This window comes from Sebastes umbrosus, chromosome 17, assembly GCF_015220745.1.
Source record: "Sebastes umbrosus isolate fSebUmb1 chromosome 17, fSebUmb1.pri, whole genome shotgun sequence".
Classification (NCBI taxonomy): Eukaryota; Metazoa; Chordata; class Actinopteri; order Perciformes; family Sebastidae; genus Sebastes; species Sebastes umbrosus.
Window position 1 is genome coordinate 28,671,656 of NC_051285.1, and position 27,046 is coordinate 28,698,701.

The 27,046-nt window shown below is 40.4% G+C and overlaps 1 protein-coding gene and 1 long non-coding RNA gene across 6 annotated transcripts in view; one reads left to right on the forward strand and one right to left on the reverse strand.

Annotated features, from left to right (window-relative positions):
• ntm (neurotrimin) overlaps positions 1-27,046 on the forward strand; it is a 398,233-nt gene that overhangs the window by 277,592 nt on the left and 93,595 nt on the right. The window lies entirely within an intron of this gene.
• LOC119475332 lies at positions 7,832-25,783 on the reverse strand. The gene is made up of 3 exons (XR_005203768.1): positions 25,764-25,783; positions 13,772-13,779; positions 7,832-8,558 (listed from the first exon to the last, which is right to left on the reverse strand). It is a non-coding gene; the product is annotated as an uncharacterized LOC119475332 (long non-coding RNA).

A 27,046-nucleotide genomic window follows, 5' to 3' on the forward strand; every position in this document is an offset into this window, starting at 1 on the left:
GAGCCACAGTAGTAGGCTCTTATTGAAGTGCTTGACAGTTCCAGTCGAGTACTTTCAGCCTTCACTGCCGTCCTCCTCGAGGACCACGGACGGCATGCTGCCACGTCCGTAGTAGTAGGCAGTAAGTGGTAGCAGTTAGAGAACCAATCAGCAACAATCCCGTGTTTCTGTTGCATGTTATACTGTCAAAGCTCATCATTTTTTTTCTGATCAATTCCGTATTACTATATATACAAGCTGGCCTGCACAATAGAGCTTGTATTGTGGATGGAAAAATCATCACAATTTGCTCCTCTTGAAATCGGCATGCAGTGCCGTTATTACTCCAGAGTTCAGCCGTGCACGGGTCAACGGGGCTGGCAAATGTGGACTTGCTGTGATGTGCATCTATCCTCCAGGCTGAGCAGTAATGGTGTTTTTCAATCCCGCATTGATTCACACATTTTGTTGGCTGTACTTTTGCTTTCATCTTGTTGATGAGTACCCGCTCATACAATCACATGGGTTGTAAAGGCATTTCAATCTAAAGTGCATGCTGTTATGATGCTCAACTTTTAATGCTGTCCAGCTGTCTACAGCGGCTGCTTCAAAGTACATACCAATTGTTTGCAGCTCGTGATTTTGCTTTTGAAGTCCGGCCTTATTATTATTTTCAAAGTTGTAAAGGAAGTCTTGACAATGGAAAACCACTATGGTTGCTGAGTAAGTAGGTGATTTAAACCGGCTTGATTTTAGGCGGGTGTCTGATTTTTCAATAATCGTACAGATCATGTTCGCATGGCTTTGAATTCAGGGAATATATTACGTGTGTTGAAGCTATTAGACTACTGGCACAGCACTGATAAGTAGTACATACATTACACTCAAAGATGTTTTGTCTATATTATTCCATTTGCTCCTGAGGCATGCTGAAGCGAGGACAGTGTGATCAGGCTGCCTGTCAGCTAGTCAAGACTGGGTTCTGATCCAGCCCCCACCCAGCACAGCTTCTAATAGGCTTGACTTCAACATTCACTGCAGACTCATTTTCACTCTGATGATATAATAGTCAACTGACATCCTGAGTGATGTCCACAATGACCTTTAAGTCAGCTGTATTTAGCACACAAAACTGTGAGTGCTAACGTTTTTCCACAGCATGAAAATTCAACAGCACATTTGAAGCACATGGGATTTAACGGCAAGGTTAAAAGCCAAGAATAATAGCAGTAGCATATGTGATGCAGGTATCAAACCCCCCTTATTAGCTAGCTGAGCCAATTTGTATTACCTTTATAGTCCCTGGGATATTCGGATGTATTGCATTCCTCTGGCACAAATGATGTTATAGACGTGGGACTCACCACCCCCCCGCTGTGTGCTCAGCTAACAAGCTCCCATTGCCCTTTTTGACAACCGCCAAAACTGAGGGTGGTATCAAAATTTAAATAAAAGAAAGCCGGAGCTGCCATTTCGCCTTTTGTGTTTGGGTTGTTTTCAGGGATGGGGCCTATAATTTGTGGAGTTAATTATCTCATGTGATCTGAGCTGTGACTCCCCAGTTGATCCAAAAACACTAAAACCTCCCGTGGAGAGAGGACAGTAAAACTACAGCATTACAGCATATAACATGGGCACGTACTGTACATCAAATATATATGAAATCGCAATTAATCGCAAATTAATCACATTTTGTATCTGTTCAAAATGTACCTTTTAAAAGGGAGATTAGTCAAGCATTTAATAACACAAAACAATGACAGCTATTGTCCAGAAACCCTCACAGGTACTGCATTTAGCATAAAAAACATGCATTTAGCACAAGATGCGTTAATGCAACACGTTAAAGATATTACTGGTGTTAATATTGCGTTAACTTTGGAAGCCTTCATTTATATATACTGTAAATATAGAGGATCCTAGGTATGAGCAACTGCATTCCTTTTTGTTGATTACATCCTGCACAGCCAGAAGCAGACAGTCTGGAGATGACCAAACTGATGCAGTTTGATTGCACCCAGAACTAGATGAGGGAAGTGTTTCTGTCTGATTCAGAGAGCTGAGCTTCCTTCACAAAGACCACATCATCAGCTGCAAAAAGCAAATTATTAACTATTTTAAATTAAATCTCCATTCATAATAAATTGTCAACTCTAAATGTACAGCGCTGTACTTGACATAAAACAGACTATAACTGGACTCAATGAGAAGCACATTAATTTCCCGAGGCTCTGCCCACTCGAATGGATTTAAAAAGAGACACGATGCCTCCCGAGACTACGATTAATGAATGTCACCACAGTCGCCGAGGTGAGCCGCCAACCTCCTGAGACGCTTATCTACCTGCACAGACCATGCTGGTCTCACAACCACATCATGTTAACATTTATTCTTTTCTCTCCTAGTCGCCTGATGAACGCATTCAGGATTCAGGTTAAATGTTTCAGGGAAGAGGCTCTGTTCCAAACACGGAGAAGCTCTTAATGCCTTGATAATTAGTTTCCATGTAGAAATGTTGACACATGTATGAATTTGTATTCTTACATGTGGCTTGTTTTGGTGCGTCGATGTTGTGAATGGAACTATCAGTGCCCAAAGCTTTGCTGTCAGCGATGAGGATTTTTCAATCCAGTCTATGTTTGGAGTTAAAGCAGCTCTCAAGGGGACACTCATTTTATTCCTCGTATGCCATGGGCCAAGATTGGAAAGCTGATAATTTGATTTCACAGAGGGATGCTAACGATCCTCTCTGTAATTCCATTTTCTTTCACCTTGCATCGTCTAGCCGGGCTGCCATCCATCAGTCCCACGTTTTCACTTATTGTCTTCACGTTACTGTCCCAGAAAAGTTTTTTCGTCGTCAATATAAAAAGGCTCTAATGGCAAGAATGCCAGAAGAATTTAGGACCACTATACATTCCATCAGTTATAAAGTCCCGTCTAATAGAGTGGTAATATAGCTGGAAGCGTTTATTCTCATTTGATTAAGCACTGTGTTGTCAGTGAAATGAGCACAGATGCACAATCCATGAATCATAAAGTCCTTCCCTGTGTTATTTCCATTGACTGTATATAAAGATGGACGACATGGCAGCTCCAAAGAAGTGAAGCCAAAACATCTTGATCTCCCCCTGGTGGCTGGCTGCAGTATATATATTATATATAATATCAATAAGTAGAACCTTAAACCTGCAATAACTGAATTGTTGTCCACCTGCGGGCTTTTAAAGGAGCAGTATGTAGGTTTTAGTGGTGAGGTTGATTACAGTGTTATGAGCTGTAATCATCTCATGAAACAATTTGTATATGATACAAAAAATCATGAACTAGGACTAGGAAGTACTGCACATATGGAGGAGACCGGCACCACTTCTGTAGTTATTTTAACCCAAACGATGAGTTATTTGTCACATAACTTTGGTACTTAAATAACACCACTCCCATAGTTATTTCAGCCCAAACTGTGATCTTTACCTAAACCTGACCGATTAGCTTTGTTGCCTAAACTTAACCAAGTTGTTTCCTTTGATTTGAAAAGCCGGCTATCTTTGGAGCCGGCTGCCAGGTTTCTACAGTAGCCCGGAACGGATAAACCTAACACTGGTTATGTTCCTAATCACATACTTTAATTTTTACATACTGCAGCTGCCCTTACAAAGTACATACTGTTGCAGGCAGTATGCATACAATTGGGACATACTAGTTCTTCATAATATTGCGCCTTGAACTTTGACCCTCTTGCTCACAGAGGATTGTGAAAAGCATGCTGGCTTGCATACTGCAAAATATTAAATGGTATGATAGTATGGGTATTGGAATGCACAGACTGGCTCTAGATAGGGCCATTCGCGTTTTCACGTCGGCCACTGCCTTTTTTCCTTTTTCAGTTGGTTGCAATCTGCAACCTCACCGCTAGATGCCGCCAAATCCAACTTGTATAATCAGGCATCCAACAGCTAAAAGGCAGCAGGCTGAAAACTGTAACGTGCTGCAATCACACATTTCATCAACAGAATTTAATCAAAATAGACCAAAGATGTCTGGTGTTCTATTCCATGACATTGAATAAGCTTGGCCTACATTTACAGGCTCTCTGCATTGTTGATGAGAATAATCTCATATCTCCCGTGGATTACGGAGCGAGGACTTGCTGAACTGCGGAACAGTGGCGGTTCATCGTTAGTAATTTTTCTTTTCTCTCTCTGTCTCCCCTCTCTTACTTGTCTTGCTTTGAAGTGATTTAACTCTGCCTTGAATGCCGTCCAGGAAATTACAAAGCTTCTATAATGAAGTGTGGCTGATTGGACAAGTGCCCTTGTGTGAACATTCATTTTCCGGCTATCCAGGAAGTTTGAAATGAGAACTAGGAAGGTTGGATTGTGCAGATTGATTTTTACAGCCTAAACGCCCAGCAATTTGAAGCGTTCTGGTACCCATTCTGTAAAGTTGATAATCTTCTGATGGAGCTGTTGCCCAAATAACCAAGATGTTTTTGTACCAAAAATAAAACCGCTCCAAGATAGTTAGCGCTGTCATCTTCAAGTTATTTCAGCCATTCTGGAATAAAACCTTCCCCGGCATGGTGCCCCAAAGATAGAGAGAAAATCTATATGAACAAATGGACCAATTCATTGTGGAATCATTTTACAACGTATTAAAACTTAAGTCATTATTATAAAAAACGTAACCAATAATTATGAAATTATATTAATTTTTATTTCACTGTATATTTTTTTATTTAAAAATCTACTATTTCATGCCATTGTTCCCTTTGAAACCTTAATTCATGTTACATTTAATATACTAAATAATGTCAACCACTTATTATATATATATATATATATATATATATATACAAAAATATAAAATAAAAATGAATAAAATAAAATCCGATAAATCTTTATTTAATAATGTCAAAATCAAAATTAATTAAATAAAATTAACTAAAAAATAACATTTCATAATAATGAACTTATATTAATGTTTTTGACTGTATGTATTCATATCAGCATGTATATGTCTAAATGTTGAACTGCATTGATTTCTTTAATATTGAACACTTTGGGGTCTCCCCATGTTTCTGCCCCCCCAGCATGTTTAAAGTAATCGTCTTACTTCTGGTGTGTGATTGTAGTAAACAGACTGACCCATGGGCAGCACGAACGGAGCTCTGCTGCAGCAGCTTGTCGATTCCGGGCTGCAGTCCTGTCTGGGTATTAGAAGAGGAGATGGGTGGGAGAGAGGTGGAGTGCTGCTCGGGATTATGTGCTTAAAAGATTCTCAGCTCCACCTCCCCTTTAGCGCCAAGATATCGATACTTCAGGGCACCGTGCTCATGCGCGCACACAGACACACACACATGCACTGTTTACTAACGCAGAGGTATATTAGTTATGGATATACCTCACCATCGCTTTGGCGGATCAGACACAGGCACAGTGCAATATACAGAGCTCCCACAGAGGTCATAACAATCTGCAGAGGAATGAAACATGATTGGAAAAAGATCCATGTGGTTTAAAGTATGAGCAAACAAAAAGTTCTTTTGGGAAAACACAGAGTTTAAGCAATAGTCTTAGAACACGGGAAAAGGATCCACATTAATTGGACAGGAGAGACGACTATACGTAATGTTATCAGTTTTAAACATAATAGGAAAGACAAACAACAAAGAAAGTGAATATACAGTTTAGAGCTGAAACAATTATTTGATTAGTCGATTGACAGAAAATGTATCGTCAACTATTATAATAATATATATATATAGATAGATGTACTTTATTGATCCCAAATTGGGAAATTCTTGAACGTTATTGTTAGAATAATATTATTAATTAATATAATTATTATTGGGATAATAATAATTATAATAACTTTGTTTCAGCGAGTCAACTGTGAGGATTTTCACCCTTTCCTTGTCTTTAGTGATAGTAAATTGAATATCCGGCTCTTTATCAGCAGGATATCGATGGGGAAAGTAAGTGTTTGTTGCTTCCCCAATAAAGTTTGCAAATGAAGCTTTTAGGATGTAAACCGGCTGCAGGATGTGCTTCTGTTCAGCAGACTGCATTACACTGAGCATATGGGTCATCAGGGATGAGGTGAAATCAGGTGAAATCCATTATCCCCCGCTGATATTTCACATTAAATATGCATTTTATACCACTCAGATAGGGCTGGGTTCCGAACCACAATACACTATAAACTGAAACACGTCAATAGCACTGAGTATTGAACGCTGTAAGGTCCTGAAAGTTACCATTAGACTGCATTTTATTGATTATAGGCTGTATTTTATTGAGGCTTTACGCAGGCATAGCCGTACTTTGAGCTAAATGCTAATGTTTGTTTGGTAACATGTTCACAATGACAATGTTAACATGCTGATGTTGTATAATTGTTACCATGCTCATATCATATAATAATGACTTATGTTCTTTTGTAGCTACTCAACAGTGAGTTTATTATATTTCTCTCATATGATGATATTATATGATGGGCACTGTCATGTCCAGAGTCTCTCCAGACAACAGCATCGATCGGCTGCAGTCACCAGCCAAAGCTGAACAGGGCAGGCAAAATATTCTTCAAACATCCACATCAGGATCTGGTTACTGTGTTACTGGCCTTCACTACTGGTTTACCACCGTGAAATGTCACCGGCAGACCGAGCAAGGCAGTAATCCACACAGCTGTCTGCCAAATGGCAACATCAACATGACTTCAGTACCAAGGAGAGCGCTCTCTCCACACATCTGACTTCATCAATAACTTTACTCTGTAAAACCAGGCTAAAGACGCCTGATTCTACTCCAGGATGATGAATTATTCACTCCAAACAAACTAAATACAAGCTAATGTCCAATTTTAGATCCTTCTGTGGTTTATACTGACAAACCGGCCAGTGACACAACAACCTTAAAGGGGACATATGATGCTCATTTTCAGGTTCATGCTTGTATTTTGGGTTGTCTAGACGCTCCAGATACCAGATGGATGTGCACAAGCATGATATACTGTATGTCCCCTTTAACGTATCTGTGCATTAAATTAATTTGTTTCTTACTTTGCAGTAGTTTAGCCCTCATAGATTTGGCACAGTGAAAACAGCAGGACAGAATGATGTCAAATGTATTTTGTCAACTTGTATATATCAGACTCATTTATGTCAAACTAGGTTATTTATAAAATTAAGCATTTTTGAATAATATTTACACCTTATGTTTTAAAAAATACATTTAGAAGACGAAAGTCCACCAAAACAACAAAGAAAAATGAAGTTCACAGGGCGCCCGAAGGGGTACCAGACACACAACACTGTATGGAACCTGCATGATATTAAATATCACCTTACAGAATACAATATATGCATAATAATATACAGTTAATGTTTTAAATCAGTATTTAAAAAAAAAAAAAAGTAGTATGCATTCTTATTGGTCCTTTTACAGAACGTGTACCATTTTATACAGTGTTTATATTTATACATCAACACATATACTGCAGTCATTCTCTGTTAAAAGTAGTCACCTCTCTGACTTTCATGCATGCTGGGTTTGGAGCCAAAAGTAATACAAGTTCAGAAAATTAAGAGTCTGGCAGACACTGTAAAGAAAAAAAAAGCGGTTGCTCTTCCAGATGCATACGTCCTTGCATCTGTGAAGGGTTCCATAAAACGTGTCATTGGATGATAAACTGCAGCATCAGCAGTAAACATATACACTGTAGCTTCAGGATCCGGCTCTCTCTCTCTCGCTCCCCCCTATGAGCTATTGGTGAGAACAAATGAGTGATCGAATGAGCGATCAATGGGAATACCATACCTCTGCTTTCACTCAGGAGCCAGCTGGCATTTAGGTGGAAAACAAACAGCTTTATTTATTTTCAGCCCAAATTGTGCCCAGCGAACTTCTCCTCTGGCGAAAATAAGTTTTTACTGACTTCACACTTCAAAGTGGAGAGACGGCAGAGTGGAGTTAGAACAGGCAGTGCTCCGAGCTACAACTCCAACACACCCTTCATGGCTGATCAGAAACGGTCTTCCTGTCTGCCTGTCTGTGTGTGTGTGTGCGCTGATGGTTATATCTCCTTATACTTATGTAGAAAAGTGTCCTCACATGGATACACAAGTGATGATATTCAACAGAGTGACATCATTTAGCTTTTCCTCACTTTTACTAGTTAAAGTTTGAGATCAAGATTTGGTTGTGTGAAGGTCATTTTAGAATTAGGACTCAGGCTTAAGGGTTAGGGTTTGACTTAGGATAAGGATTAAGAGATATTCTGGCATCAGGACCTGTGTTAGAGGTTATGGGAATGATTACAGACTGTCGCCCGGAACTGTAATAACAATAATGTTTCGTAATGACAATTCAATTATGCCATACTTTGGCAAAATGATAGTGTACTGGACCGTTTCTTTAAATTTAATTGTGCAGCGATGTAACACTTTATCTTAAAGGGGAAATATGAAGCTCTTGTATTTTGGCTTTCTACTTGAACATATGTAATGGACTTGGACTTGCTTTTATATAGCGCTTTTCTAGTCTTCCGACCAATCAAAGCGCTTCACACTACATCTCAGCATTCACCCATTCACACACAAATTCAAACACTAATGGCAGAGGCTGCCATGCAAGGTACCAACCTGCCCACCAGGATCTAATCTAAATACTCATTCACTCATGGCACAGCCTTCAGGAGCAATTTGGGGATCGAACCGCCAACCTTCCGATTGGTAGACGACCCACTCTGCCTCTGAGCCACCCACCGCCTCACTCGCACACTCTGTTGAGGGTTATGGCTGATGGGTAGAGTGGATAGGAGTGTGTGTTGGGGAGGAGGGAGGCAAGGTCAACAACAGGTACCGAGTGTTATTTACGTCGTAAAACAGCAAGAGTTATTTGACAGGCAATTTAACTATGGGTGCATAAATATGTAATACACTCAAAGTACTAAATCACACTCATTCAGGTGTGGGAGGAAGACTGCAGAACATGTCTGTGGGGGTTATACCCCATCAGAGAAATGTTTTTACAGGGCCGGTGGTAGGGGTGAGCGATGAGGATGTTAGTCAGTCTCTGTCAGTGCGTCAGGGGTCTGCGGCAGAGGATGCTGGTCGCATAGCGGCAGAGAGGTTCCTCTATCGGAGGCAGATCAAGATGTAAAAAAGAGTAATTGGTTGAAATAAAACATTTTAAATGAGTCAAAAATAAAAAAATGAAAACAAGCAGTCTTTTAGAATTACACATAAACTGGTTGTGTTATTTGTGATGTATAAAGCGTTGGTGTTCAGCTGTACTTTTCAACATACAGATTTCCTATAAAGGGATGTGTGGGTCTGGTGATGATGTCCTTTAGCTGGTCTTGTGTATCTCCTCTTAAGCTCCTCTGAGCAGCTTCATTGTGCAGGATATCCAATTTCCATGGATACACCCTGACCTTTCCTCTCGTGCCATCATCAGACCGTACGAGAAAGCACACAATGAGCACATAAATACTCCACGCAAACCGTTTCAAACTTTGGACACGCCACATGCTTTCTTCTCGCTTGGCACTCAGGTCAAAATGTCAACTTTGCAAAGAAAATACACAAGATTGAATTGTCATTTATGTGCTGAACATGTTCACGATCAAGCATGGAACATTTTTATTTCCGTGCTTTTGATTTTAATGATCCCATGGCCTTTACTGTAGCGCCACAGCGTGTCTTTGTAACATAGCTATATTTGCATTCAACACAGTTATTGCACAACCATGGCCTTAGACTGTCTTGTGTCTTTTTCAATTTATTTTATTCTATGTTAAGTGTATTTTATCTATTTTTATTAACATCTGCTCCTCTCATATTAGCTGTAATTCTTTGTCTTTTGTTGCAAATATGAGTAGTTATTACGCCCATCTGTGTGCCCATGGGCGTGATGGTCTTAAAATGAGGTGTGGTCAGGCGCTTTGTTGGAGCAGAAAGCGATTACACCAACCTGAATAGGATAAGTGGTTACGGATAATGAATGAATTAATGAATTAAGGCTATCAGGCATTCTGTGTTGCTCAACCTGCAGCACATTCTCAGCGCTCTTCCGGTCCCTGGCGTAAGGATTCTGCTCAGCCAGTTCGAGCTCCCCCCAGTGGGTCGCATCGAAAAGCAATACAGTTTTCATTATTTATCAATACTCCAGCGGATTGGGAGACGATGGAGGCAGATGGTCCACTGGCACCACATACATCTGCTCGCACACTTACACTTCGCGCATAAGCAGATGTGTAGAAAACCGCTCACTTCTCCAATTTGCCAAATCCGCCTTTCAAGTACCTGGCTTTTAAAGGGAATGGGAGATGACACACTGATTTAATTCCTGTTACGCCCAAAACGCACCTATGATTAATTAAGAGACTAAATACAACCCCTTTGCGCCCGGATTATGCGCTGCTTTACTAGCAAAGGTTGAGTTGGACATGACCTGAATGCACATGTGCCATGCACTTTATAGACCAGGCACTATAGATCGTTTAAATAAGTATTCCCTCTCAGTCATCACTTCTGACCCACTATAAGTGTGTGGTGGTGTATGTATCTGCAGATACCCTTCATCTTCTGCCTGAATGTTCTTATTTTGCTGTGTTCGGGACGTTTCTGGGCGTCGCGCTCAATAAAGACAAAGCGACCGAGGTGTCAGATTGCAACGAAAATGGCGACACAGCACAGACAAAATGCAAATATAGCAAGGTGAAACGCCAAGTGGACAAAACTTGTTCCAAAATGAGAATGAATCTGGGGTTTCACCCGCTGGCGAGCACCCTAACTCCAACGGAGGTCAGGGTGCGTGCGCTTCTGGTGTCGTTGACGGAGAGGCCCGCTTTGAATGTTGTGTTTACAAACCGCCACTGATAAATCCTACTCATTGTGCCTTTGACAATGCCCTGGATGCCTTAATTCATTTAGGGCAGTTCATAAGTTGATGATTTGTTTCCAAGCTGCGAGTCAGTCTGCAACAGGAGAACGTTCCATTCCTCCTGGGCACCCCTGCATCATTAACCACATAGAGAGGCAAAGCTAGGTATCTTCCTGAGGATAAAGTGAAATCAGGTGGTATTCAAAGCAGATTATCTTCCCCCGAGCAGCGGTTCACCTCACTTACCTAAAGCGCTCACATGTCTGATTCTATAGCGGGGAGCAGAGATCTACTCTCCTGGAGATTAGGGAATTCTTCATCGTTAATGCACCGGGGAGCATTAAAAGAGGAGGTAAGGCAGGGATGTTCCTGCTCACCACTACTTTTCTTCACAGACTCCGAGAGCGTCTGTATCACAGTGTAACACAGCATTCTGGTACAGTAAGTACAGAGCTCACTCCTGGTGTCTCCATTCATCCCTGTAATACAGTATGAAATGAAATACAGACAGTTCTACAGCGCAGCATTTAGTTCAGCTTGCTTCCTCGAAAAGTATCTACTTCATGTTTTGGTTGAAAAACAGCCAAAGTAAAAAAATATGGTAGCAATGAACAGGTTAGCAGAGCATGGCAAAGAATGCAGGGACTTCTCTAATAGTCCTCTGAATATCATTTAAAGGGGACATGTCATGCTCATTTCCAGGTTCATGCTTGTATTTTGGGTTTCTACTAGAACATGTTTACATGCTTTAATTTTCAAAAAACTCATTATTTTCCTCGTACTGTCTGTCTGAATATACCTGTATTCACGCTCTGTCTGAAAGGCTTCATTTTAGTGCATTTCAACAGAATTGCGTTGCTAGGAAACAGCTTGAGTCCATGTTTACATCCTGTCAGCTTATGTCATTCACATACACTGCAACAGGAAATAAACTGAGACACATTTAGAATGTTTATGTTTAAAACTGTGAAACGGTCTAAATATTGTAGATTTGTGACATCACAAATGGACAGAAATCCTCACGGCTTGTTTTAAATGCACAGTTTCTGAATACGGGCTGTGTGTATTTCTCCATGGTTTGAGTGTTTTGATACTTTCACAGTATTTATATATCACTTAAACCTGTTTTATAATATAAAAGACATGGAAATCTCACTTTTTACAATATGGGACCTTTAAAAGGGGTTGTGGGTTTGGACAAACATTACTGGTTCTAGATGAAGTCAAATCAGTCAAATAAAATCAAAGTTTCACAAATGAAGACGTAGCAGGACTTACTACTGCTACTACTACTACTACTGCTACTACTACTACTACTACTACTGCTACTACTACTACTACCACTACTGCTACTACTGCTACTAGTGCTACTACTACTGGTACTACTACTGCTACTACTACTACTACTACTACTACTACTACTACTACTACTACTACTACTACTACTGCTACTACTACTGCTACTACTACTAATACTGCTACTACTACTACTACTACTACTACTGCTACTACTACTAATACTACTACTACTACTACTACTGCTACTACTACTAATACTACTACTACTAATACTACTACTACTACTACTACTACTACTAATACTACTACTACTGCTACTACTACTACTACTAATACTACTACTGCTACTACTGCTACTAATACTAATACTACTACTACTACTACTAATACTACTACTACTACTACTACTAGGGGTGTGAATCTTTCAGTATCTCACAATTCGATTCACTTTCGATTCTTGGGGTCACGATTCGATTAAAAACAATTCCTGATTCAAAATCAATTCTATATTCAGTACATAGGGGTGCTAATTTCAGGATCTCCTCCAGTCCGCTGTGCGCTAATAAAAGCGGTGTGGCAAATTATGTCATGAAAACAGAGTAAAGATTATGAAGTTTTTATTCTTTTACAGACAGTGACATTAAGCTCTACCCAGACCGCCGTCTGCTGCATATTTGCAGCTCCACCTCTAGTGTTTGGACCTCCAACAACAATGGCAGAGACTCCAAATGCCCGTATGTGTGTGTGTGTGTGAAAGAACATGTGAAAAAGTTATATTAACTGATAATAATATAAACACAGAAAAGGCAAAAGGTAACATTTATTCATGCTAAACTTGCACAAATAACTTCAAGAAGTTCAAGTTATGCAAAAAAAAAAAAAAAATGCTCCATCACTCGCGAACTCCGACCTCAAATATTTTCAGACACATCTTGTAGTGTACTATTTAGCTGTAAAATGAGAAAGTTTGGACATCTTACTGTATGCATGCATGCAGGCAGAACATTGCACGTGCATGTGTATATGGTCAATCTCGGCTTGGGAGTCTGATATTTCATAACTTGCAGAAGTCAGTTATGTTTGCCTTCAGATTACTGCACTTTTTTCCCTCAGCTTGACTTTCTGTGAACACAAATAACAGACCAAAAGCAATGCAAAAAATAAAGCAAGCAGAAGTGTATGAAACCCAGGTAGTTCATTCAGTCTGTCCGTGACCAGACAGTTGTAACCATTTATTTTGAACTGCAGTACTCAGCTATTTATTTACTGCAGTAAACAGCCGAAGCTGAACTACAAAACAAAAAGCACTAAAACTGTCCAATGTTGCATCAAACCTGTATGAGGCAGAGAGGGGAGAGTGTAACACACATATACTATCTGGATCTGGATCGGGCTGCTTCATAGAAATAGCTGTATTTGGATCAGGGCTGCAGCTAATGATTACTTTTGGGACCTTCCCAACTTCAGCTCTTCAGTTTTCTATCTTGCTGTCAAGTCACCGAGGTGCCTGGCTCCAGTATGTGTGGCTGAGGAGATAGAGTGAGTTGTTCGCTATTCACATGGTTGGCAGTTTGATATTCAGCCCCTCCTGTCCATGTGACGACATGTCCTTGAGCAAGACACTGAACCCTAAATTGCACCTTGTAAGGTGCTGGCCTAACCATTGGGCTCACTGCCGTCGGTGTGTGTGAATGGATGAATGAGAGGCATACATGCAGCACATTTACCATTTAATGTCTGATCAAGAGGTAAAACCTAACCTGTGGAACATCAGTCAAGCTCTCTCCTGCTCTGGTGGCTAGTCACAGGATGCTGTCTTCACTTCTCAATGCTTCAATAACTGGATTCTAACTGGAGGGAACAAATAAAGCAGTGTGTGTTCATGAGCTGTAGATTTGGAACAGTGGCGTAAATATCGACGGTGCAACCCAGAAGCTGTCAGGGGCCCCAAAATCACCTTCCTACACCGTCCGTACTGAATCCATTATATGCATTCTGTTACGTCATGTAGCTTAAACAGACAACGTAGGCTACCATCAGCTGTGCACTCGAGATCAGACTGGAGACGTAACAACTTATATTCCTTGGATTGTTCTTTTTAAACAAGAAACACACGTGTAATATTGTGATATTTACTGGAAAGGACATACAATACAGCCAACAGCAGTAGGAAACTTTCAGCTCCCTGGTGATCTCCCTCAAGCCAGCTATTTAGTCAATTTTATTTTTATTTGTATAGCCCAAAAAAAAAGTTTTTTGTAGTGAAATGAGGAGGTATCGTTTCATTTCAACTTCACCGATCAGCCGCTCCTCGTCCATTGAGGCGATTTCAAGGCGAGCAACAGGAATAAAATAGAAATAGTTGGGCGTCTGACAAAAGTTCAGCTCAGAACGGTGTGCCACGTCGCGCTGCGTCGCTCACGGCCAGAACATTCCGATAAAAAAGGACATGGTTCTTAAGCAGGGTTGTTAATGACTTTGAGGAGTACAAAACTTGTAGGATAAACTTCTAATGGCTGAATACTGGTTTCTTTTTGTAATGTGGGATCAGGGATTATCTAATTGTTACGTCTCATATGTTGGAAAATGTGCACCTACTGTAATCTGTGTCTGTGAGAACTGCTGAGTCGAGGGCACGTTGTTAAGTTAGCGTTGATAAATTAGGCGCTCCGGCTGCTCTCCGTGGTGCTGATCTAAGGCTGGTTTGCAGTATTGAAGTTGCGTGGTGAGCCTCTCATTGGTGGCATAGCAATTGTCTGGAGAAGTTGTGTGTATACGAGCGTGTGCTTGTGTTTCGGGTGAGGCCCTCAAGAAAAAAAAATTGCACTGGGGCCAATCACAATTATGTTACGGTGCTGATTTGGAATGACTGGTTTCTGCTCACAAATGTATCCCAACATATCCCCCTGATTCCTGCTCAGCTCTGTAGCTTTGATAGATTCAACAAAACATATTTAAAATCATTACGCTTTTGATTTGGTGCCACTAAAGGCGTGTGTGATTCAGTGCTTCACATGGGAAGCAGACATGATAACAGGCTCATACATGTTGATAGAGGCACTGGGGCATTGCAGTTCTTCATATTTCTAATTAATATTAATAATTGATAACGTCCACAGGGTAGATCAGGGACCAGCTCGCTGTCAGTGCTGTCTCCCATAATGCATTCTGATTCACCACTTTTGCATGCTGGGCTGATTGCAAGGTGTGTCCTCTCAGACCCAGTCCACAGTCTGACAAGCTGTCAATGTCAATGGAGTGGATGCGTGTCTCTGATGGCTGTACCTGTCTGTCAGTGTGTGTGTGTGTGTGTGAGATAGAGAGAGACAGGAAGACAAAGCTGACTTTGAAATGTTGTTTCTTGTAGTTTTTGTCTGCGCTCCCCTTGAATGCCATTTGTGAGTCCTATTACAGTCTGTTTCTGAAGCCAGAGAAATATTTTTGCCAAAGTCCGGTTTGTCATTTTGCACTTAAGAAAATTCTGCAATTACAATGTCCCAGTGAGAATAGCAGGGTTTTTATTATTATTTTATTTTATATCAGATGGAACATCATTTTGAGAGGGTATTTTTTTTAATCATGGCAACCTAAAGTTTGATGCAACATAATAACCAAATATAAATGCCAGCTTTAAACAGAATGATCAGTCAACGATGATGATGATTTAAAATTTGAATGTCAATGTACAACCCTAAAAACAAATACAAATTGTATTACCATGTTTTATAAACACAAAGTCATTGCAGAAGAGGCGGGCGGGCGGGCAGGTGTCACTGCAGAGCACCAGACCAAAAACACCAACACATCCCCGATAGTATGATGATGATGCACTTTGCGTGCATAGTCTGATAGTCTGTAGATATGTAGCCTATAGATAAGATATATTTAATAAAATACAGTTGTACCTACAGGATACAGTAGAACACAGAAGCTGTTTCAATGCCACGAGGCAGACAAGTGCTTGCGTTTGCCTGTATTCAGCGGCGCAGTGAGCGGGATGTCAGTTGAGTAGACGGTCCTTAATGTGGCCCACGACACATTCACGTAAACACTGCTAAAAGAATGTGACCATATGTGGCCCAGACCACCTCTGAATGGGGTCTGAACGATCGGATCTCAATGCGTCTTGAGTGCGTTCACACCTGTACTTAGAGCACGTTGTTTATGTGGAAATTAATATCAAACACTGTACAGTTTCATGAACGTCAGTAGGAGTTTGTGAAGAGGGATAACACCTCAGATTAACGTAATGATCCCCAACACAGTTGGTTAAGAGCATCTTTATTGACACTCTGTGTAAACGAGGCTCTCAGATCTAAGTACCACGCGTGTCTTTTGTTGAGTCAAGCATCTATCAAGAAGGTGGCAGTGAAAAGGGAGAGTTGGCAAGTGAAAAAAAAAAATCTATTTAGGCATTTCCACATCACAGAAGCTCTTGAGACAGCAACTTAACACACTGAGTGTCTGATGAAGATAATGACGAGGGCGCAGACGCCCCGGCAGAATGGCTCTCATCACCGATGCCCTCACCGCTGAAGCATTCTGTCCTGTTCCTCATTACCTTCTGATAAAAAGGACATCTTTAGTCTCTCATCATTGTCAGGACATCTCACTTCTGCAAACTCGGCACTCTTTCTCATTTGCTGCATTACGTTATGTTAATTACATGAGTTTCCCCGCCTAGCTCTTCTGGGCAAAAAAAAAAAAACTGCTGACATTTGCGGTATTTTACTTTTGTGTTTTATTCACAAATAAATCAGAAACATAAAATGTGTTGAGGGAAGTTAAGTAGCATAATATGAGCTGATCTGATCCACTTCTTACTGGAGGGAGGGAGGGGCTGGGGAATGAGAGTTTAGATGAAAGAAAACTGCTCATGCATCACCAGGAGATAGTCACCACTAACCTTGTCCTAACTGAATGCGAGCATCCGACTATTAACGCTTTCTGTCCGCACTGAATACGTTAAATATGCACTTCTGTTACGTCATGTAAACAAACTACGTACATATCAACTGTGTGCTCCATATCAGACTGGAGACACAACCAGACGTAACCTCTGAAAAGATGGGTTAGTAGTAGTTTTCTTTTTCTATTGTTATGGTGTTAACCATTAGTGAGGTGGCTGTTACATTTCTTGACAGGTAGTCATTTTTCTCTGGCGGATGCTACGCATATAACTGGGAGCGTCAATACTTGTGCTCAAAGTGGTAATTATTAAGTTAATATCATCTATATCTATATCCAGGACAATTGACCCAGTTTTCTCCCGCTGTCAGCGGCACTGACGGATCATTTCATCTAAACTAATCAGCCGTTACCTGTCCATATTGCAACACGAGCAACAGGAAAAAATAGGAACAGGGTGCCCAACAAAAGTTTGTCTCGAAACGTTCAATCAAGTTGATTTTGTCACTGATGCTCGCTCGTGCTGCATCCAGTCAGGACACGGTGTAATGCTGCAATCCATCGTACTTTGAACTTGGAAAAAAACGACTTGGGACACGGAAAAGTACAATGGAACGGCCATTCGAGTCGGAATTCAAATCGGAAACTCGGGCAAGAATTATCTAGCCGGAGTTCGACATAAACGCACCTGGCATCACAGCAATATGGCCGCACACACAGTGCATGGTTGTCTTACTTTATGTAGTGTTCTATGCAGTGTTTGTGTTGTGAAACATGCTGTAACAACGTTGTAGCTGCTATTTCCATTCAGTTGATTTGTGCTTGAAGTCGTTGCAAGCATAAGGTACTCGTCTACTCCTCCCGTCTGTTTTAACAGTGTTCTCACGGATCCTTAAATATTTCCCCACAGGGTTCTCTAGTTGTTAATTTAAAGATTGTTATTATGTTATATGTTATGTTATATTTGTTTTTAAATATTTTTATGAGCGCTACAAGTTCTTTTAATATGGTCATGGAGCATATAATGTTTATTTGTATTCTGGGGGCATCGTGCCTATGCAGAGGGTAGTTTAGTTTATTTATTGACTACACTGAAGGCGTTTTATGTTTTAATAATTTATTTATTTATTGTGTTGAGTTGAATGTGCTACTTATTTTGTACTGTAATTACCTTGTGCCTTTTCTACTTTTTCTTTTCTTACAGCTGACTCGGTGTAAACTGCTCAGAATTCCAATGTACTTACGTGCAAATGGCAAATAAATGTCTTGATGTGTTTCTCTTCGCTAATAGTGCTGTGGTAATTGATGTAGGTCCTCTGTAGACACTTGTGAAGCTCAGACACTTGTATAGATACATACTTACATACATACACAATCAGTTTGCTGTGGACGTCCGCGTTTTCCTGAGTAGTGGGACGCACTTAGATTGGAAGTCGGAAATACCAACGCAGAATTATCGAAGACCAGATCTTGTGTTATGGTCAGACACACAATGTGTTGTGTATTTTGTGGAGTTGACAGTACCATGGAAAGATGCAATAGGTCTATTAGAGATAAAAAGCTTAGATGTCAGCAGAGGCAGAGGAGAGTGGTTGAAAAACTGAGGTCCGCCCTGTGGAGGTTGGCAGTAGGGGTTTTATTGGCAGATCACTTTGGTCCCTGTTAACTGAACTTGGTATAAGAGGGCAGATTCTAAAGCAGGCAGTGAAAGACATGGCAGAAACCACTGGCAGTTCCAGCGAACAGCTGTGGGTTAGATGAGACTGGAGCAAACCACGCTCCTGAAGTTCCTGGTGTGTTCGGGCTGTTAGTCTGACAGTTAGTCAGAATGCAAGTTGTCTTACTCCTTTATTTATTGTTTGTTCAATAAAGCTTGTATTATATATTTAAAAATAAAGGATCACTTTTAAGCCGATTGTACAGCTCTGTTTTGAAATAGTGTAGTAGATTGACAAGAACGTGCCGTATTCATTCATGGCCATACAGCATAGCCACTGGTTGATGCTTGGTTTGATAGCATCGGCGCTTGATGACTGAGGAAAGGCTTTGTAGCATGTGTCTCAAATGCTCTGTCCCAATTCATTCATTCATTTCTGTTTTGTATGCATATGCACAGTTTTGAGCGTACTTTATTTTGTCATTTTTCCATTCCTTAGAAATAGTGTTGAGTATGGGGGCGCCCCGGTGTCTCACCTGGTAGAGAAAGAAAGAAATAATGTTGAGTAAGGGTTTGGAACACAGCTAGAGATTGATGTTGGTTGTGTATGGACCTGCCTGTACTCTTACACCCACACAGTACTGATCTCTTTTAAGACTGGCCAAGGGCCTGATTTCATGTGGGAAAAAGTCACTGATACCAGAGAGGTTGTTTTTTAGAGGCTCTTTGTAAGACTAGGCGGCAACCTCCAGGTCTGAAAAGTGAAGCCAGTGCTGAAGTGCATTATACTTTCTTTCTAACAGCGAGCAGAGGGCGACTCCTCTGGTTGCAAAAATAAGTGAGAAAATGAGCCTACTTCTCACTTGATTTATTACCTCAGTAAACATGAGTTTATGGTCTCAATCGCTAGTTTCAAGATACATCTCAGAATAAATGGATAGCTACCATGAGTAGTGAAAGTGTGCTCAGCATGTTGGATATCCCAGGCTACTGGGGGTATGCAGTAAGTGTCTTTGTATTCTGTTGAGGAAGGCCAGCCATTGGGTTCATTGTTTCATTGCTCTGTAACCGCTCCTCTGTTCTCTGCATGTTTCATTATCTAAATATTTTCTGAGCTGGTATAATTTGGGATCCACCAGAGGCTTAGCTCTCACCTCTTGTTCTCCTCAGTTCTACCTGTATTTAAATATGTATGAGGCATCTGTCTTTGTAGAGAATCATTCTTTCTCCCTGTGCTTCACTGAGGTGCAGCTTGCAGTTCTTCACATTGGAACCATTTATCAGTCGGAAAGTGTAATTCAAGCAGGCGAGTGTACACGGACCCCAGTGAGAATTATTTATGGTTAGAAGGACTGTGGTTGGCAACAAAGTCAAGCATGAGCGATACCAGATCGGATCCTCAAGGTCGAGTGTTAGCTTTTAGCTTTCTTTATTTACATACTGTATGCATTTATAAATATGATTTTACATCATGAAGAGTAGCTATGGAAGCTAAGAAGCCTTAGTAATACTGTAATATAGTGTCATAAGTGTCAAACATGCAGTGTAGTACTATGCAATAGTACTGACTCTAGTGTAGTAGACCTAACACAGAGGAGAACAGAGGCATATGGTAATTTAGACTCAAATATTTACAATGACAAAGGTGTCTTTACCTTTGAACTGCTTTGACACAGTGTTTCTCCTCTCAGGGATTCCCTGAGATGAATTCATTAATAGATCCATCAGTGTCCACTGACACCGCGTCTCCACGGGTTTGTAGCGGCCGTGCTGTTCATCTACTTTGAACTGCTGCTTCCAGATGTCAGATTCCAGCAAAGATCACTGACTAGTGATTGCAGTGACCAGAATAAAGACCAGTCTTATATATTTAGTGAAGCTGGGAAACATGAAAGAGCACCGACTAAATAATTTCTTAAGGCTGCCATGATGACCAGTGGGTTGCTCATTTTAAAATTTGGAACCTGCAACATCCAGAATGGTGTTGCAGGCTGAACTGTCGCAGCAGTTCTCTGTGAATCTTTTGCCATGGATGTATGCAGGCTTTATCTTGCTAACCACCTTCCTCCTCCCTAAAAAATGTTTTGCGTCTCTTCTAGAGATTTAAGGTCTCGCCTATTTTTACCACGAGATGCGCGAGGTTCACAACAACAACAGACAGCGAAATTGATCGTTTGACCGTATATTGACATCATACCAGCAAGATTATTACAGTTCCAATGTCTGTATCTGTAGAATATGTCACGGACATGAAAAAAAAGTAAGGATTTATTTTGAAATCAACACTTCCTGCTTTCATTTCAAAATAAAAGCCCTCAAGCATTTTTTTTCTGTGGACAGAATTCCCTCATTTGTTAACAGGATGCTTTATTCTGAACTATTTGCAGGACAATGTTGTAGAACATGCAGTGACTTGCACGGCTCCATGAATGAATAAATTACGGGGTTTTAATTGTGGATTAATACTATTATTTACAAATGAGCACACGCTTCTTAACCTTTTTCTGTCTAAAATAAATATAAATGACATTTATAATGAAATGAAATGGCCATTATGAAAGGCAAACTCAATGTAGAAAGAACGGGCTGGCAGCAGCAGCAGCAGAAACGCTAGTGTAGACGCCCCATGCGTTGGACACACAGCAGTTCAGCGAGGCAGCCACCACGCGCTGCTGGCGTTCCCAGTGTGGCTTAAGGCTGCATTCACACCAAATCAGGCCTTGCAGCGAAAACGCCAGTCCTCCCGTTCATTTGAATTTGGGTAGTGCGTTGAACCTACAGCCATGGGGACTGCATGGGGTTCCAAAAAAAAAAACATTGCAGCCAGTCGGGGTCACGCTGAGGTGGCCAATCACATAACCGGTGATCCAGAGTTGTACAAGCCAGCCATGAGGGAACAACAGTGTTTTTTTTTTCCCCCTGTACCAGAATGATTATATATGCAGCCAGACCTTTCTACAGCGCTGACCCAGCACTGTGAAGGTCTATGCCAGACTACGTTTGCCTTAAACCTATGCCATTTGAATCCAGCAAGGGTGCAGGAAAAACTGCTGACAGACACACAACCTCCACCACATTTCTACCTTAGTGCAGGCCAACACTGATCTGCTGATCCAAATGTGGTGAAGCTGTTTTCAAGTTCAATTTTCCGCCTCTGATTTCCATTATAAAGACATTTCTTTTACGCATAAAATTTTTCTTTTTGACTTTGTCTTTATTTTCCTTTAGTTCTCCAGGTGTGTCGTTCTCTTACAGTCATCATCCAACTGAACTCTGCCATTTGTTGAACGCTGCTCCTGCCTATGCACACTGACATATGTACATATATATCAGGCACATTCCCACATTTATTCACATAATATCCATGCATAGTCCACTCTACATATCTTTCCCATCATCGCTTTGTTGTTCCGACATATCTGTACTACATCCTGTTCCTTGTGCTGTCTTGTAAAATGCAGGCGCTGTCAGTTCAAGATGCTTCAGCTAAATAGAGCATGGACAGTTGAATAGACCGTTTCAGCACAGATAGAGCAGAACAAGTCGGCACACCAATTCATCTGCGCCTGATGTTTGTGTTCTTGACAAGCCACAGGTCTGATATCTGCAAACAACTGGTTAGCAAGCGTTAGCTACCCAGCAGGTAGGGACAGACTGACTCTGCACACTGTTCAGTTGACTCCTGTGGCTCCACCTCGTGTAAACAGTGATGAGAAGTGGTCAACAAACACAAACCAAGGGCTCGGATCAGTGTGCAGTTGTGTTGTTTTTCATAGGAGACATCCAGAGGCAACTATAGCCACTTAAACCCGGGTCACTGCATGTTGGCAATGACGGCTACCTCTCCCAACTGCTGCGGCTCGCATACATGAGGTGTGCATTCAGAAAGCGCTGCTGCTGCCAGCCCTTTCTTTCTACATAGTTTGCATTTCATAATGGCCATTTCATTTGATTATAAATATCATTTATATTTATTTTAGACAGAAAAAGGATAAGAAAACAGTGTGCTCAATTGTAAATAATACTAATAATGATAATAATAATACATAATTAAAATGGAGTCATGCAAGTCACAGCATGTTCCTTACCACTGACCTGCAGATATTTCATAATAAAAGCCTTGTGTTAGCAAATTAAGGGATCCAGTCAACAGATAAACACTATAGGGCTTTTATTTTGAAACAAACAGGAATTGTAGAGTACTTTTTTTTTCATTTCTGTGACATATTCTATAGATATAGACATTGAAACTGTATTAATGTTGCTGATATGATGTCTATATACTGTCATAAGATAATTTTCACAGTCTATCCTCGCTGTGAACCGCGCGGCACGCAGAAAAAAAAGTAGGTAAGACCTTTAATCTCTAGAAGAGACCCAGCCGACACGCAGCCGAGCCGCTGCTCACGTGGGCGGTATGGCTGCTCTAACCTGTTAACATATATATATATATATATATATATATATATATTATGGCAAGCCGTTCAGGAAATTATTATATATATAATGTGAAATTTGAGAATATGGAATGAAATCCTGAATATATGGAATGCAACTCTGAGAATATGGAATGCAACTCTGAGAATATGGAATGAAACTCTGAGAATATGGAATGAAACTCTGAGAATATGGAATGAAACTCTGAGAATATGGAATGAAATCCTGAATATATTGAATGAACTCTGAGATATATTTCATTCCATATATTCAGGGTTCATTCCATATATTCAGGATTTCATTCCATATATTCAGAATTCATTCCATCTGACGTCATCACGGCGCTGCTGCCGTCTTGTGTTTTAGGTCATTATCCGTACAGCTCTTGGTGCTGCTAGACGTGTGTGTCACTATGAGCGAGTCAGCATGAAATCTAGTATCAGTAATCCTAAATAATGAGGAGATAATGAACACCCTGGTGAATATGTGTAACATAGGCCAAAATAATACTGGTAAACATATTCAACACCGTTCTACAGATGAAGAGTTTATTCACTTTTGCATCATGGAAGAGTAATGCGGAACTGAACTAGTTCACTAAAGTTGGAAAAATATTGACAGATTTAAACTTCCCGGATCAATAACTCATAAACGAAATGTAGTTAAAGCACCAACGAGGGCTCTTTTCTAACCGTAGTGAGGTAGACAACCAGCTACAAGCTCATTTTAATCACTACGAGCCTTTAGTCCATGGTCTGTATGCGGGCCCGCTGTGAGACAGTGGTCAGGGACCGTCTACGAAGTGCAACGCCGAAAAGAGTTGCTACAAAAATATTCAATAACTCCACTATTATACAGTGTAGTGATACCAAAATCACTTCACACATCACCACTGGTCTCTTCCTGGATATAGTACAACGCTTAATTTGAACAAATGTGCTTTTGCATAATTTTGGTGTATTTATAATGGGAAAAATATTCAATGCACTTCGTAGACGGTCCCTGACCACTCGTCTCACAGCCGGCCGTGCATACAGACCATGGATGTATTTGTTATGTGTCCTGCTCAGAGGACGGCTCATTATGATTAATATAATGACCTAAAACACAAGACAGCAGCAGCGCCGTGATGACGTCAGATTCCATTCCATATTCTCAGAGTTTCATTCCATATATTCAGAGTTCATTCAATATATTCAGGATTTCATTCCATATATTCAAAGTTCATTCCATATATTCAGAGTTTCATTCCATATATTCAGAGTTCATTCCATATATTCAGAGTTCATTCAATATATTCAGGATTTCATTCCATATATTCAAAGTTCATTCCATATATTCAGAGTTTCATTCCATATATTCAGAGTTCATTCCATATATTCAGAGTTTCATTCCATATATTCAGAGTTCATTCCATATATTCAGAGTTCATTCAATATATTCAGGATTTCATTCCATATATTCAAAGTTCATTCAATATATTCAGAGTTTCATTCAATATATTCAGGATTTCATTCAATATATTCAGAGTTTCATTCAATATATTCAGAGTTTCATTCAATATATTCAGGATTTCATTCCATATTCTCAAATTTCACATTATATATATAATAATTTCCTGAACGGCTTGCCATAATATATATATATATATATATATATATACTGTATATAACAGCTGATTCATGTTCACATCATAGTCTTGAGTGTGTGCATTAGGTGCAAAAACACTTCAGATGCATTTATTTGTGTCAGAGTGGCTGCTCTGTGTAGCAGGAGTCTTGCTAGATAGATGCTGACAATGATAATGTGTCTCTGATGGCTTCTATTCATCTGCATGGCACCTTTTTGTTGCTGATGGAAATGTCATCACCGGCTTGATTATTGAGTATTGAGCTCTCAGTGAAATGGATGACAAGGCCGCTCCACATTGAGACCACGTCTTTAATGAAAGAAAAAGCTAAGCGTCATGTCTGAAAGCAACCATTGGTATGATCAAGACTGTTTTGTAAAGCTTGTGAAAATCTTCTAAACCTTCATCCCTCTTTGATGTTGTGATGCCAACATGTGTTATCACATTATCAGTACATTCATAGGTGAATATGACTACAGACGTGAGACATGGACGTGACAGAAACAGAATTTTTTGACAGTGCACATGCATCTCACATCCTCACCAGCTCTCGCTCCTCTTATCACTTAAGACGCTGACATAAAAATGTTCACAAACACTTGAAAAAGCCGAGAGGAGGAGCTGTCCCTCCTCTTATCACTGAAGATGCTGATATATAATGTTTACATACTTGAAAATGCCTACATTGTCGCTCATCATCTTCTCCTCATCTCTGTATTTGAGATGTGAGTGTGTGCTCATGAATCTCAATGTGAGGGTCTAAGGAGAGAGGGTGTCATGTGCTTTACAGATTGTGAAGCCCCCTGAGGCTGATTTATGATGATTGGCTATATTGGTTATATATTGGCTATAAATAAAATTGACTTAAATGATAAATGGACTTGCATTTATATAGCATCTTTCTAGTCTTCCGACCACTGTAAGCACTTTACACTACATGTCAGCATTCACCCATTCACACACACACATTCATACACTGATGGCAGAGACTGCCATGCAAGGTACCAACCTGCCCATCAGGATCTGATCTAAATACTCATTCACACACTGATGACTCAGCCTTCGGGAGCAATTTTGGGTGAGTGTCTTGCTCAAGGACATGCGACCGGAGAAGCCGAGGAACTGAGGAACCGACGTTCCGATTGGTGGACGGTCTGCTCTACCTCTGAGCCACAGCCGCCCTTAACTTGACTGCACAACACATTCTTACTCCTAACCTTTTTTGAAGATGAGGCGGAAGAAGGAGAAGAAGAAGTGTCAGACTCCGGCCTCGTTGCTAGCAGGCACACTGAATAAGAAGAAGCCCGCAGGATTATAGTCGGTGTGCTCACTTGCATCAGGCACGCTGAATAATTTGCATGACACATTCATGGATCATTATCTTTGAATTAGAGTCTAAATAAGAGTGCTGGCTCTGACTCATTTATTCTTCTCTCTTTGTTTGGGAAGTCATTCCAGGTGACATGTTGGGATAGAGAATGCTTTATTGCATTGGATGTCTCATGAGAGCTTTTGTTAGTTGGAGCAGACGTTGACTAAATGAGGAATTAACTTAGTGTTATTCCGTCACCATTATGAATTTCTCTTCTCTTTGAAGTTATTTAGGGCCTCGGTATGTGTGTATTCAAAGCTGTAAGCTGACATCAGGTTCAGGGATTTTCCTGTCATCTCCTCTGTAGCGTTTCTCTAGAATTACCCTATAGATTACTTCATTTTCCTTTTTCTCTTTGTTTGTAAGTGGCCTACTTTTAAGTAATGCTAAAACAATTATGGAACATTGTTATTCAGAATGCCAAGATTAGAATTATACATAAAAATGGTCTGTTGAAAAAAGAAAGTTGAAACTTCATTTCCCCTTCTTCTGAGGTGTTTATTAACCAGCCCGAAGTTGAAGTCTTAAAGGGAACATATCCTGCTCATTTTCAGGTTCATACTTGGTGATATCGTAAATTATTTGTCGTTATCATTAAATTATCTGTAAAAATGTTCTGTTCTTCAACAAGAGTATATTTGTAGTGTGCTGTATCCTAAAAGTACAGACACTTGTTTTGAAGTTCAGCAGTTTGACAACAGCAGCTCTTCTGTTCCCTCCGATGACTCAGCCTCAGAGCCAATTTTAGCACCGCATTTCTCGGGTCACATTTCAGACACCGCAGGCGATGAAAGCATATTTGTCAGGCGCACAACAATTAAAATAAATCGCTATTGATATTGTTATCGAACTTTGGTGTCTAGTTAAGTCTG